The sequence below is a fragment of the Salvelinus namaycush genome, chromosome 41, assembly GCF_016432855.1.
Source record: "Salvelinus namaycush isolate Seneca chromosome 41, SaNama_1.0, whole genome shotgun sequence".
NCBI lineage: Eukaryota > Metazoa > Chordata > Actinopteri > Salmoniformes > Salmonidae > Salvelinus > Salvelinus namaycush.
In genome coordinates, this window is record NC_052347.1 from 21,457,538 (window position 1) to 21,473,583 (window position 16,046).

General features: G+C 42.4%; 1 protein-coding gene across 1 annotated transcript in view; it reads right to left on the reverse strand.

Moving 5' to 3' along the window:
- Positions 1-5,506, reverse strand: part of LOC120034238 (speckle-type POZ protein-like) — a 107,102-nt gene extending 101,596 nt beyond the window's left edge. Inside the window, exon 1 of the mRNA XM_038980721.1 lies at positions 5,448-5,506. The gene's annotated coding sequence lies outside the window, so the exon portion shown is untranslated. The remainder of the gene's footprint in view (positions 1-5,447) is intronic.
- Between the last annotated feature and the right edge of the window lie 10,540 nt (positions 5,507-16,046).

A 16,046-nucleotide genomic window follows, 5' to 3' on the forward strand; every position in this document is an offset into this window, starting at 1 on the left:
TTGTTGTAATTGTAACGTTGCAATATTTTTTAGGCTACCAATGGTGGCTAACCATCCTCCAGGAGAGCCTTAAAGGGACAGTGTTGTATTTTGAGACAGGCTCGACTACGCAAAGAGTGTAGCATACATTTTGGTCTGATTCTCTATGGTAATAAAAGATAGTGATGCATGGGTCCTTGATCATACAATGACGTGCAAATGGTGTTAGTGGCATGACAAGCAAAAAGATAATGCCTAGCCCTGCCACTCCATATTCCCTTGACAAGATCTCCACAGCGATGTCAGCTCTGCCTCATGAATATTCATCCACTTCATTAACACACAAGTGGGGAAACAACATATTGCATGAGCCTGACATTATTTGGAGAGATGGGAGGGAGAGAGAAGGAATAAAATACAGATGGGACAGACGCTAGAGAAAGAGGAGAGAGTCCACTAGTAGAGACAGACAACACAATAACTCTTTATTGAACCTCAAGAGTACCAGAAAGTTGTCCTACATTATTCCACGATCCAGCAGCCCCCTGTCCCCCAATTCCAAACCCAGATAAGGCTCTCTAAAAGCAGGAGCAAAGGCAAGGACATCAGGCTGGGAATTACATGCCATTTTACCTTGGAAATCCTCCAGGAACAAAGGCGACAAACAGCTGCAATTTCTCTGCTCATGTCTGGCTGCACACACAATGAACTGCTAAGTGCAGCGTGGAAGAAGCCACAGAGCAATCTGCTGTCATTCTACTGCCATTCAGCCAGAGAAGAGAGTCTGCAACCTGGTGTTGTTTTTCCAACCTGCCCCCACAAATACACACACTCAATCACACAAGTGTACAAAGAATGTATGTTTCCTGCACATAGGTTATGCAAACCCACTCCCACAACAGAGAAACTCAAATCCACTTAGCCACAGACACACACTGACAAACCTACACACAAACAAGATTATTTTCTCTTTATGCTGTAATGCCAGTGAATCTCTTAAGAGGGACGGCCATGGGGGAAATCTCCATTCTCTAGTGATGTCCTCAGAGTCCCAGTGAGACAGCACACTATATTTCCCAGCTAACTTCTTTGATGACTGAAACAGTCATCAAAGGTGCCCTGACAAAGTCAGTCGGCACCCAAAAACTTTGTCCGGCCTTGTCCCCAGCTTTTTAAGGGCTGCGGAGCGAGGGCCTCGGACAAAAACACCCAACTATAATTGGAACACGGCCCAGGAATCAATACTGCTGCTCGAGTAACGGTCCTCAGCCAGAGCCATTTCATATTATACCCGCCATACCTGTTTCTGACAACAACAAAAAAAAAATCTATTTCAGAATGGTATGAACTATTGATTTCACTACCGCAATCCTCTTCCACCCCCAACATTACCTCTTTCTCCCCCCATCTCACTCGCCCTCTCTATACCTCTGCCTCACCTACTATATAACTCCTTTTCTCGTTCCACCTTATCTAGATTTGTTCATCTTTTTATCTCCATCTTTGCACATAACACTCCTCCTGCATTAAACCCGTTGCTTTCACTCCCAATTTACTAGACGATAGTTTAGTATCTCCCTCTGTAAAGTCTCACTCTTATCTTCCTCCCTCCATCCCTGTCTGGGCATCTCTTTGTATAATTTCACCTTTGACCTTGAATTTGCACAGCGCTTAAACCCTGTCTCACCCAACCCTCAGAGATACTACCCCTAGATGGGTGATTCATTCCCCAAATACCAAACAGCCATATGGAAATTACCTTTGAATTCAATTGGCCTCGCATCACAACAGCAAGATGGTCTACTGCTGCTTTCAAAGCTCAGATGGCAGTAAATACCAGCACGATTAGATCTGACTTTGGGGCCACGGCCGCTTCTAAATCACTGCATTGTCATTGATATTCAGATAGCTTCCCGGGGTCAGCGGCAAGGCTACTCGGCCAGGGAGAAGTAGGCCTCTAGCCCCCAGACCAGGCAGGCCTCCAGCCCACACTCTCCACACCCAGCCAGCCAGACGCTCACTAAGCTAAACCGCCACCAGCACAGCAAGGCAGCACATTTAAATACATCTAAATGGCAGATGGAATGAGCTGTGCCCGGTTTCCCGATACCGATGGAATTTACACTTACGAGTGTTTTAACAATGCATCTTTCCTATAACGCGTTTCCCAAAACACCACGCAGAGAGGCCGCTAAGTGCGTTGTAGGAGCATGTGTCGATACTGATAGGCTGGAAAGAAAAGCAGTGCTGCTCTCGGATCAGCTTTCTCCATTAAAAATCTTGCCTTAACAGAATGATTTCACAATACTGACGACGGATCAGAACTTAGACAGCATTTACCACCTAAGGCTGCAAATATTGAGGCGTCTTATTCTAATGCTTACCCAATAAAAATGCACTAAGTCACCGATTGGCACATCAATGCGCATGTTAGGCTACACATCATGAAATATATTGAGGCAAATTAGAGAAATTAGCAAAATAGAACAATTGATTGAACATGAAATGTATTTCTATATAATATGAGGCCTATAGCTTATTGTTTATATTTGAATGCAGTTCTCAGTTTTTATTTGAATAATCTTTTTAAACGTAGCTTGGAATTAATTGCAAAGACATTGCCGATAACTACAAATACAGAGTTGTCAGTCACAGAGAGACAGATAAACCATTTGATTCTGTTTAGCGGAGACCTTCTGTGTTTAAAATGACGTGGGAGGGCATCTAACGGCGCACTTAGCTGTTCTACGAGTGGTCTGAGGCAAGCATTAAATTCCAAGCATTTTCAAGTGCAACGTTAATAACGATGGTTTGCGGAAAAGCTTGGATTTAACAATGCTCCTACGAAGGCTCTAACGATGAACTTAGCCTTATGATGCTTTTGGGAAACAGGCCCTGGGTTTGTGTTTCACTTTAAAATGGATGCCATAATGTAATGGAAGAGCAGCAGGCTTGGTGTTAGTCTGGCTGAAAAATGGCCTGGCGTCTCTTTAAGGTGACTAAAAACATCCACTTCGTCTGTGTCACTCCTGCTCCCATCCTGTTATTGGAATGCAGGAACGAGCAGTGGAAAACCATTAGATACCGCCACTGTCTGCATCAGTCACACAAAATACATTTCATCCCACACATCCAAAACAGCCAATAGCACAGGCAGGCGTTTGCGACCCCAATCCATATTTCAATTTCCAACCTCTCAGCAAACTAATTCAATAGTTGTTGCATTCCCTCACAAGTAATCAGCATTGTGAGTAATGGGCTTCTTCTAAAGCTGCACCTGTAGTGTCACAGTGACTCACACACATTTACTGTAGCTGCACACACACACCTATTACCACCATTATCCACATATATACTTAACACAGGTGGAAAGACACAGTTACACAACTAAACTGCCTGGATGCACACTCCGGTGCTCTTCTCCTCATAGCTCTGTGGCCATGTGGAAGCTGAGGCAGGCGGGTATTAGCGACAAATTTAGGAGCTTAAACAGCGACAGCTTTACGACGCCTGAGCGGCCTCTACCACTCCATTGCTGTCAGATTACATTAGCTTGCCCTCCGCCATGCACTTCGATTGTCTGTTATTCCTAGCAGTTACAGAAGCACCTCGCGTAAATAAAACAAAGTGTTCTGTCCTATGGATAGTGAGGAGGGCCGGGGGATGGTGTGTAGAGTGCATCTCCGCTAAATCGAGTGCTGTCCAATTTAACATATCATAACATAGAATGGATGGAGTTGGCTGGGAAGTGATGGCTGGCTAGGAGTTTGTGTGCAGTGAAACGACTAGGTAGGCATTGCAGTACCGGTAACTTTTGAAGTGTTCCATCGCCAGTCATGAAGGTGTTGTGCAACGGAAATGTCTTTTACCATTTTGGCCTAATCACTGATTACAGCCTGACTTTAACTACGGAACAACGGAACCCTGTGCCTGCTCTGAGGATCCTTTCCTGTCAACGCAGTCTGGAAGCATGTACAAAATGTGTCTTCATACAGAGAAGCACATTCCTGTTGACAACCACGGGGTTTTCCTTACCGTTATGAGATGGCTGTCTCTCAGCACAGCCACACTGACTGGTGAGGCCAGCATGTCAAATCAAGACAAGTACTCCACTCACACCAAAATGACTTTCTCAGTTAAACAGCTGCCAAGATGAAGTCTCTGCACTCAAGCCACAACTAAACACGTGTCTGTCTTCAGACTTTCACAGGCCCCATTTTTCTCATCAATAGAGCCAAAACTCTCACTTACACTGAAATAGTGTAGGCCTATCAGTTTTGAGGTGTCTGTTGGAGCAGGTGTGTGGCAGGTGAATGAGTACTTCTAGTGCAGCTCCTTGAGGGCAGCTTTTAGGACTGGGACTGTAGTGGGTGTCCCAGTTGTTGTTATCTATGCTGTCTCAGAGCATACCTCACTAAACCACTCAGATGCTGAACTAAACTCCAACATTGCTCCCTCAGTTTGAACCTGCATGTGTTTACAATATGGAAAAATGCTGAAGGACCACACAAGAATGATTGAGAATTCCCACAGCACTTCATGTACTAAAACTAATCTTGCGTCAACATTTTATTTGGTGAAATACCAGCTGTGCCCCAAAACGCCCACTTAAAAAACATCTGCCACCGTAAAATCTCTGTCTGTGCGTGGTTAACCATATTGACAATTTCACAGTTTGCTCATCTTTAGGCAGGACCTTATTCTGCAATGCAGCAACCCCTCAGCCTGGCTCTTCACATTCTCTATGGAGCTCAGTTTCTGGCAAAGGACACTGTACTGCACAACTCATGCAAACAAATACGGGAGACAAGTGATGGTCACTATTTGGCAGGATACAGGCAGTTGTGGGATGGTGGCTTCAGAACAAATTGTGGGTTCATAATGTGGAGGGGAAAAAATGCTTTTACTGACGCACAGGGCCCCTGTGAGAATTACTCATGTATTAATTTCTAGGAATAACTCACCTCTTTCCCGCACACCAACTGCCTTAAATGAATCTTTCCTTCACAAATGGTCAAGCTAAAACCAGCTGTCAAACCATTGTCAGACAAGCGTGAGGCAGCGTAGATTGGCTAGCTAACTAGCTCAGCTGGCTAACCAACTAGCTAGCAAGCTGGCTAAGTAGGAAACTACAACAAGTAGTTTGCTACATTTTAGCACGATTAGCTAATGTTTGGTAGACGATTTGTCAGGGCTTGCTTCCAACGAGCTAGCTACCAGTCTGCTGGCTAGTTAACTAGCTAGCGAGCTAACGTTAGGTAGCTAAGTGTAGCTTGCTATCTCGAAAATCAACAGTCGAGATTGTTGAGAAGGTAAAATAGATAGATACAAGTTGGCTAAGTGCCTTCCGTATTCCTGTTAGATACCAAACTCGCACGTTCACTGGTGTTTGGTCTCAGAATGAAAGCAAGTACAAGCAAAGTTTATAATTTGTTCAAAGCAATGTTTCCTTTAGTTTTAAAACTCACCTTTTTTCAGTCTGTTCCACGACAGGATTGCATTTTTTTTGTCAGCACTGGCACTCTACATCCGGGTTATGCCTGTGACGAAAGCATGCACGCCCATACCATAACATTGCCATGCTTTGTTATTTTAGCGAAATACTTTATTCATGAATGTACTTATTAATACATTTATTAATGTATATATAAGAGTCAAAAACCTCTGTTTATTCTTTTTGAGAATTAAATTGAACATTAAATAAACACAATTCATTCTTCTCATAGCAACAAAAAAAAACTATCAAGACACGCTATTTTTTATAATGTATTGTCTGTATTCCCCTCACTGTCGTTTGTAATGCTTGTATACTCTGTTGTAAACTCATTGTTTTTCTATATATTTTGAATTGGTTTACAATAAAGTATAAATTATATATATAATTGCCATGCTATGATAGGACAGTCAGTATGTGAAAAAGCCTGATGATACAGTCTTCTTCTTCTTCTTCTTCAATAAAATTACATAACAATAACGAGGCTATATACAGGGGGTACCGGTCCCGAGTCAATATGCTGGGATACAGGTTAGTCGAGGTCATTTGTACATGTAGGTAGGGGTGAAGTGACTATGCATAGATAATAAACAGTGAAGTAGCAGCAGTGTAAAAACAGTGTAAATAGTCAGGGGAGCCATTTTATTAATTGTTCAGCAGTCTTATGGCTTGGGGTAGAAGCTTTTAAGGAGCCTTTTGGACCTAGACTTGGCGCTCCGGTACCGCTTGTTGTGCGGTAGCAGAGAGAACAGTCTATGGGCGGTATGCGAGTGGGTCTTGGGTTTCCGGGATGATGGTGTTGATGTGAGCCATGACCAGCCTTTCAAAGCACTTCATGGCTACCGACGTGAGTGCTACGGGGCGGTAGTCATTTTGTCTGGTTACCTTCGCATTCTTGGGCACAGGGACTATGGTGGTCTGCTTGAAACATGTAGGTATTACAGAGTCGGTCAGGGAGAGATTGAAAATGTCAGTGAAGACACTTGCCAGTTGGTCCACGCAAGCTCTGAGTACAAGCCCTGGTAATCCATCTGGCCCCGCGGCCTTGTGAATGTTGACCTGTTTAAAAGTCTTGTTCACATCGGCTACGGAGAGCATGATTACACAGTCGTCCGGAACAGCTGGTGCTCTCATGTATGCTTCAGTGTTGCTTGCCTCGAAGCAAGCATAAAAGTCATTGAGCTCGTCTGGTAGACTCGCGTCACTGGGCAGCGTGCGACTGGGTTTCCCTTTGTAGTCCGTAATAGTTTGCAAGCCCTGCCACGTCAGAGCCGGTGTAGTAGGATCCAATCTTAGTCCTGTATTGACGTTTGATGGTTGTCTGAGGGCATAGCGGGATTTATTATAAGTGTCCGGATTAGTGTTCTGCTCATTGAAAGCAGCAGCTCTAGCCTTTAGCTCGGTGTGGATGTTGCCTGTAATCCATGGCTTCTTGTTGGGATTTGTACGTACGGTCACTGTGTGGATGATGTTGTCGATGCACTTATTGATGAAGCCGGTGACTGAGGTGGTATACTCCTCAATGCCATTGGATGAATTTCGGAACATATTCCAGTCTGTGCTACCAAAATAGTCCTGTAGCGTAGCATCCGCGTCATCTGATCACTTCCGCATTGAGCGAGTCACTGGTACTTCCTGCTTTAGTTTTCACTTGTAAGCGGGAACCAGGAGGATAGAATTATGGTTTTGCCAATGGAGGGCGAGGGAGAGCTGTGTATGCATTTCTGTGTGTGGAGTAAAGGTGGTCTTGAGTTTTCCTTTCCTCTGGTTGCACATGTGACATGCTGGTAGAAATGAGGTAAAATAGATATAAGTTTGCCTGCATTAAAGTCCCAAGACACTAGGAGCTCTGCTTCTGGATGAGCATTTTCTTGTTTGCTTATAGACTTATTGTAACAGATTTTCTCTTCGTCTGAGGAGGAGTAGCAAGGATCGGACCAATGTGCAGCGTGGTAAGTGTCCATAATAGATTTATAATAAATCAAAATGAACACAGAACAAAAATAACAAAACACGAACAAACAACCGAAACAGTCCCGTATGGTGCAAACACTGAAACAGGAAACAATCACCCACAACACACAATGAAAAACAGGCTACCTAAATATGGCTCCCAATCAGAGACAACGACTGACACCTGCCTCTGATTGAGAACCATACTAGGCCAAACACATAGAAAATTACCTACAGAACAAAACATAGAAAAACAACATAGAATGCCCACCCCAACTCACGCCCTGACCAAACTAAAATAAAGACATAAAAAAGGAACTAAGGTCAGAACGTGACACTTATTCAGCTCGTTGACTGCGGTCTTAGTGCCATCATCGGTTTGTGGTGGTAAATAGACGGCTACGAAAAATATCGTAGATAGTGTGGTCTACAGCTTATCATGAGGTACTCCACCTCAGGCGAGCAATACCTCAAGACTTCTTTAATATTAGACATTACGCACCAGCTGTTATTGACAAATAGACACACACCCCTGCCCCTCGTCTTACCAGATGTAGCTGCTCTATCCTGCCGATGCACGGAAAACCCAGCCAACTCTATATTATCCGTGTCGTTGTTCAGCCATGGCTCGGTGAAACATAAGATATTACAGTTTTTAATATCCCGTTGGTAGGATAGTCTTGACCGTAGATAATCCAGTTTGTTTTCTAGTGATTGCACATTGGCCAACAGAACCGATGGTGGTGGCGATTTACTCACTAACCTACGAATCCTCACAAGGCACCCCGACCTTCGCCCCCTGTAATTTTTCTTCACGTGAATGATAGGGATTTGGGCCTGGTCTCCAGGAAGCAGTATATCCTTTGCGTCTGACTGATTAAATAAAACCCTTTGATCAGTTCTAGGTGAGTAATCACTGTGTTGATGTCCAGAAGCTATTTTCAGGTAGGCCAGTTGAGAACAAGTTCTCATTTACAACTGCGACCTGGTCAAGAATAAGCAAAGCAGTGCGACAAAAACAACAACACAGAGTTATACATAAACAAACGTACAGTCAATAACACAAAAGAAAAGAAAAATAGAAAAATCTATGCACTGTGTGTGCAAATGTAGAAGAGTATGGCAAAAATAATTACAATTTAGCGTTAATACTGGAGTGATAGATGTGTAGATTATGAATGTGCAAGTAGAGATACTGGGGTGCAAAAAAGCAAGAGAGTAAGTAATAATATGGGGTGAGGTAGTAACTTTATGTACAAAATAAGTTACAAACAATGCAAAAAAACGAACAAAATAGCACAGTTGGTTAGGAGCCCGTAAAACGGCAGCCATCCTCTCCGGCATCATTATAAAAACATTGTAAGAACATGCAACAATTTCAAAGATTTTACTGAGTTACAGTTCATATAAAGAAATCAATCAATTGAAATGATTTCATTAGGCCCTAATCTATGGGTTTCACATGAATGAGAATACAGATATGCATCTGTTGGTCACACCATTTGCCTCATGCAGCGCAGCACATCTCCTTCACATAGAGTTTATCAGCCTGTTGATTGTGGCCTGTGAAATGTTGTCCCACTCCTCTTCAGTGGCTGTGTGAAGTTGCTGGATATTTGCGGGAATTGTAACAAGCTGTCGTACATGTCGATCCAGAGCATCCTAAACATGCTCAATGGGTGACATGTCTGGTGAATATGCAGGCCATGGAAGAACTGGGACATTTTCAGCTTCCAGGAATTGTTTTCAGATAATTGCGACATGGGACCGTGTATTATCGTGCTGAAACAAGATGTTATGGTGGCAGATAAATGGCACGACAATGGGCCTCAGGATCTCCTCGGTATCTCTGTGCATTGAAATTGCCAATGATAAAATGCGATTGTGTTCATTGTCCATAGCTTATGCCTGCCCATACCATAACCCCACCGTGGGGCACACTGTTCACAACGTTGACATCAGCAAACCGCTCGCCCACACGTGCCATACACCATATCTGCCATCTGCCCGGTACAGATAAAACTGGGATTCCTCCGTGAAGAGCACACTTCTCCAGTGTGCCAGTGGCCATCGAAGGTGAGCATTTGCCCTGTTGAGGATGATGAGCAGGCAGATGAGCTCCCTGAGACGGTTTCTGACAGTTTGTGCAGAAATGCTTCAGTTGTGCAAACCCACAGTTTCATCAGCTGTACGGGTGGCTCGTCTCAGACGATCCCGCAGGTGAAAAAGCCGGATGTGGAGGTCCTAGGCTGGCGTGGTTACACGTGGTCTACGGTTGTGAGGCCGTTTGGACATACTGTCAAATTGACATTTATGGTACAGACATGAACATTCAATTCTCTGGCAGCAGCTCTGGTGGACATTCCCACAATTAGCATACCAATTGCACAATCCCTCAAAACTTGAGACATCTGTGGCATTGTGTTTCATGACATAACTGCACATTTTAGTGTGGCCTTTAATTGTCTCAAGCATAAGGTGCACCTGTGTAATGACCATGCTGTTTAATCAGCTTCTTGACATGCCACACCAATCAATGGATTATCTTGGCAAAGAATAAATTCTCACTAACAGGGATGTAAACAAACATGTGCATCACATTTGAGAGAAATAAGCTTTTTATGCATATGGAAGATTTCTGGTATCTTTTATTTTAGCTCATGAAACATGGGACTAACACTTTACATGTTGTGTTTATATTTTTGTTAGGTATAAAATAATCAAATAAATCCCTACTAACTTCTAGCACATGCTCCCCCCAAAATCCCTCCCAGGCCCCCCAATCCCATTAAACTTAATCTATATCATTCTGAAACAATCCACCTTTAGGATTATTCAGCATGTCAGCAACCTTTTCCACAGTAACATTTGTTACCTCCAATAACTATTTTGCCATATCCACAATAACCTTCAACCTGGCATTTCTGCTTTCCACAGCCGAAGTCGTGTTGATAACCTTACCAATGAAAGCTATGAAGTCAACTTTATTCATTATCAAAGTGTCCTTTGACAAAGCACATTCAAGAGCGCAAGATTTCTGAACAGGTCTTGAAACCATGCCAGGACCAACAGAAGCACCAGCCCTGAAAGGAAGTCCACTTACTACAGGAGTCCGCACTGTAGTTACACCAATCTGCATATGATACATCATGACTGATTCTATTGTAACGATCGTCTGTTGAATTAGGTGTGGACCAAAGCGCAGCGTGGTAAGTGTTCATGTTATACTTATTAAAACAGAACACTAAACAAAATAACAAAGAGAAAGAACAAAAACGAAACAGTCCTGTAAGGTGCAGCAACACAAAACAGAAAACAACTACCCACCAAACCAACATGGAAAATGGCAACCTAAATAGGCTCCCCAATCAGAGACAACGAGAAACAGCTGTCTCTGATTGGGAACCAATTCAGGCCACCATAAACCTACATACCCCTAGACCATACAAAATCCCCATAGATAAACAAAAAACCCTAGACAATACAAAAACTAAACAAACCACCCTTGTCACACCCTGATCTAACCAAAAAATAAAGAAAACAAATATAACTAAAGTCAGGGCGTGACATCTATTTCTCTGAGCCTATCTAGCCTCTCTCTTAATCGGATAGGGTGTAAATAAGGCCCTGTGTTCTCATCAAACCCCATCACAACTTTCCACTCCGACACATTTTTACTCTTACTTCCTACCTTATGGTGTCTTTATGCTTTCCATACTAGACACTCCACTGCTTTCAGTATCATGATCTCTCTTCTTCCTATGTCTTTCCACTACAGACCATTCAGATCCTTGACCCTCATCCTTCCACTCCATATCATCAGAACTGTCACCCATAAAGATCGCATTCCAGCACAGCTGTTGCTTCCCCAACCTTTTCTCCATTTCCTCCACTTTGTCCTCACTACTCGCCGCCATTTGATCTCATTCCAGGGCCATGTTCATTACGAAAATGTTGTAGATAGAAATACCACAAATAGAGCTGATGTGATTCCTTATTCTAGATGTCAGAGAGGCATGTTTGTTCTATCTGAACGTTCCAAAACGTTGTGTCCTCCTGTACGTGGCCCTGGTGAAAACTGTTGAAGCAGAAAGTGACAATGTCACAGCGTTGAAATGAAAGATGTGAGTTTCACAGACAGATTGCATATTATTTTGTGGACTTTAATCTTTCATAGATTATTCATCTTGAACTGAAGTTCTTAGATTCTATATCTGTGATCTTCTTCCAAGCAGTTGTCTACCGGGATATATGGTTTTGAAGGCAGAATAAGTTTATAGAAATATAGTAAAGAAATGTCAAATATTTGTCAAGAAGAAAAAAGATAACTTTAAACGTTTATTGAACTCTTACTAAAATTTAAAAAATGCATTGGCACCAGCATTTGGATGTTGGCTTGAACATTTGTGATGTTCCCGAAACAGTGGATGTGTTTGCTCTTTCCCACTCATAACAAGGGGAACAGCCTTGACAGGAATACCATTACATATTTAATTTGTGATTTTTACTACCAAGCATAACACACATGTTCATGAGTTATGCAAAATCCTTGTTATTCCAAGCCAATAGAATGCAGTCACCACATAGTAGTGTATTACCCTGTGACAGTGTCTGCTCAGTTTGCAGGGTTGGCACCATGTTCTCCGGTAGCTCCACTCTGAAGGAGTTTAATGCAATTATAAATAAATAAGCATGTGGTGGGGAAGCAGACGGGGCCCTTTGGGGACAAGCTGAGAGAAAATAGTGGAAGTTTAATTAAAGCTGCAAAACCATACTCCTACTCACACACACACACACACACACACACACACACACACACACACACACACACACACACACACACACACACACACACACACACACACACACACACACACACACACACACACACACACACGCAAACACACACACATAGTGAAACAAACAAACACATACTGGCGAAGAATTTTGTGTGTGTGTGCTCATGGATGGGCTTTCATTATGTGTAGCATCTGGAGAATATCCTCTCATGTGGCCACACTTATCACTTGGTCATTCATCATTGGTTTTGATAATGTAATCATTATCATTAGAAAGAAAGGAATTACCTGAATGTGGAAAAAAGTGAAGGCAAGATTTGCGGGAGGCAGGTCAAGTGGTGGTACAGTCAGAGTGCTTCAGTTGTGCACTCCTATCCCCACACCATAAAAAGGCAGCACATTGTCTTTTTTTGCTCATGTTTTTTTCTGGTGAATGATTGAACTGCCAGTCTCCCTGTAATTACCTGAGGGGTGTCAGGCGAGCAAATGTGCAGCCAGTAAAATGTTGATGAGGGAGTATTGAATTTGCACTTTAATTAAAGTGCTTATAGAGTGTGGATTACACGTAGCACTCCAGGGTCACCGCTCTCACTCAATTACTTCACCAACCACACCATGGGAGGAGGGACAGCAGGGGGAACGGGAGGGTTAGGGTTAGGAGAGAGAAGGTACAGGAGGAAATGAGGAAGGTTGGATATGACAGGATGAGGGGCTGAGGTGCAGTTGAGGTCACTTAGTGGACTGTACTGAGGACATGTGAGGAGAGTGAGAATAAATAATAGATGGGGTAGGCAAAAGGAAGATCCTAAGAAATGAAGAGAATTGTGAAACATTGAGCAGAGAGGAAGGTTGAATACATTCCCAGTGCACTTCTCTACGTTTTATTAAAAGCAAGTGGATACCAACCACTCAGTCCAACAGTGATGACTTTTTGTCTGTTGAAGTGTTTATCTCCCCATTTTCCATTTATGTGCTGTTTATTTACATAATTATCCTTAAAGTTGAAGAGTCTGGACCGAGGAGTCAGTAAACAACAACATCAACCACAACAATGCGCTGGAGTCCCTGGGTAAATTCACAAATGGATTTATTGAGCCAATGAGTGAATATCTCCGGCCATTTAGAGTGGATTTGTCTGTTAGGCAGCGATAAACGACAGCTTGCCTTTCTTCGGATTAGCTCCTCAGTTCTGAAAAGGAGATCGTTGAAGGACGTGCTTATAGAGTAAACAAGGCAATGGCAAAAAGGAGAAATAAACTATTTTGATTGCTTGGCTGCACTTTAAAAGACAAAGCGAAATAATATGAATAATTAATTGTTACAGGTCATTATGGCGGGCTTTTACTGCTTAATTACTGTTTGTGTTGTTTACACAATCAAGACAGACTCAGATTAAAACATTTCAAAGGGATAACTTGAACAGAGGCTATACAGTGGCAAAAATCTGTTTAAAATTCTTCAGTCAAACTTATATCATAATTAATGAGAATTTTTTTTTTTTTTTTTTGATATATCCCTACACAAAATGTGTGAACAGACACAGAGGATTGACTTGATGTCACGATCGTCTTGATAAGAGAGAGAGGACCAAGGCGCAGCGCGTGAAAAATACATCTTCTTTTAATGAAGGAAAAACAAACACTTACAAAATGAACAAAACAAACGTGAAGCTAAACCTGAACTAAGTGCACACATGCAACATAGAACATAGACCTAGACAACTACCCACAAAAGCCTACTGCCTATGGCTGCCTTAAATATGGCTCCCAATCAGAGACAATGAATGACAGCTGTCTCTGATTGAGAACCAATCTAGGCAGCCATAGACATAACTAGACAACTATACTCTACTCTGCCCCATACACATACAACACCCCATAGACACTACAAAACACATACATTCCCCATGTCACACCCTGACCTAACTAAAAAACATAAAGAAAACAAAGAATACTAAGGCCAGGGCGTGACACTTGAAGCATATTAGCCTCCTGTACTAATTTAGAAAGTAATAGGCCTACAATGATATGTCCATTGTCCACATGCTTTGCATAATAATAATTAGAATGGGATTTGAGACCACAGATCAGAACAGATCAGATCTCTCTCTCTCTCTTTCTTTCTTTCTTTCTTTCTTTCTTTCTTTCTTTCTTTCTTTCTTTCTCTCTTTCTTTCTTTCTTTCTTTCTTTCTCTCTCTCTCTCTCTCTCTCTCGTCAACATAGAGGGCATGTAGCCTTGTGTGTAGTCTTCCCACAGGCCCTGAAGGAATCGCTCCCACCGCACTCACATAATCACTTCAGACCCATATCCACTGAGACTCACCAGCCCCTCGCTGCAGGCCAAGTCAGACCGCTGAGTGAAAAAAATCAACTGTAAAGACAGAAACAAAAAACTACAAGTCAGACGCTGTCATTTAGATGCCTACTGTCACATGGTATTCTACTATATTTCACTGTGGTTTGTATGGAAATGAATGCTGGACTTTAGGCCTACACTCAATGGATAATGCATGCTGTAAGACTAAATATTCAGTGTGTGTTTGCTTGATCAGGCTTGTATCCTTGACTTCACTGCCAAGGAAATGAAAATATGCATAGAAAAAGCTCACAACGCCCAATCCACAAACTTAATGGGCTAAAACTCCCTTCAACGATATTAAAGGAGAGGGCTTTAATGGTGTGTTTAATGATTCCTTACTCTGGCAAATGGACTTTTTCAAAATCCCAACGCTGTTAGAAAGGGACTCTTTCTCCTCCAATTAGAGACAGTTCCACTATTCCAAACGGAGGTCGTTTTCTTTATTGAAAAGAAGAAATCAGTGCTGTTTGTGCTTGCTACCTCTCTTATGACGAGCTTGAAATGCATACTCAATCAGTTAGCCGAGTGGAAAAGAGTCCTGCAATGAAATGATTAAGTTGAAAAGATAGTTTGAACATTTCCAGAAAGGCCTCTTGAGGGCTGAGAACATAACAAGATAGGTTGTGTGCTCTGGGACATTAGCATACATTTGTAGGAACCAGATTCTCAGTTTGCCCAAGATGGGAAGGGAATCTCTTCTAAATCCAACCAATATAATGCTTCCCAGATAGATGTCCTATTTGCTATTTCAGTTTTCTCCCCGCGTTGCTTGTCAAAGGAGCCAATTACTAATATCTTAATTAGCTACTAGGAGATGAAAAGTGAGGGAGAAATATTTGAAGTGGAAGCTGCTTGGACACAGTTAGGCTGTAGCCAGCACTATGCAATTGGAATGATAATTGCTTCATAAAGCCTGGAATAAAACAATTCTGCTATGATTGACTTCTCAGCAAGGTGAATCTCAGGGCTATGTGCCATATACTGTACCTGCACTGCTGCACTTCCAACTAAGACATTCTGGCACACAAGTCATGTTCTTCACACTGTTTAGCCCATACTGTATGTCTGCTCACTGCAGTAGATACCAATCAGCTCAGTGTGGGTTTGTACTTGTCTTTATCAATCTGTCTTCCTGACATTGAAAGGGCGTAACGACTCCGAGCCACAGGTCAATGCACTTTTTCTTCTCTTCCATCCCCAAATTAGACCATTAGTGCAGCAGTGCTTATAGACAAACAGAAACTGCTGTGGCCTTTAAAGATGCCATCGACTTTTTAATGAAGTCTCATTAAGGCACTATGAAGTGATACAGAGTAAAGCCCATCCTATCTCAGTTGTGTGTTCAGAGATTCTGAGACACAGAGAATAGTGTGTTCTCATTTCAGTGTCGTAGAGAAGAGCTGAAACAGAAACAGTGTCTTATTAATACCTTATCATCTCCCAAAGCAATACTGACTTTTCT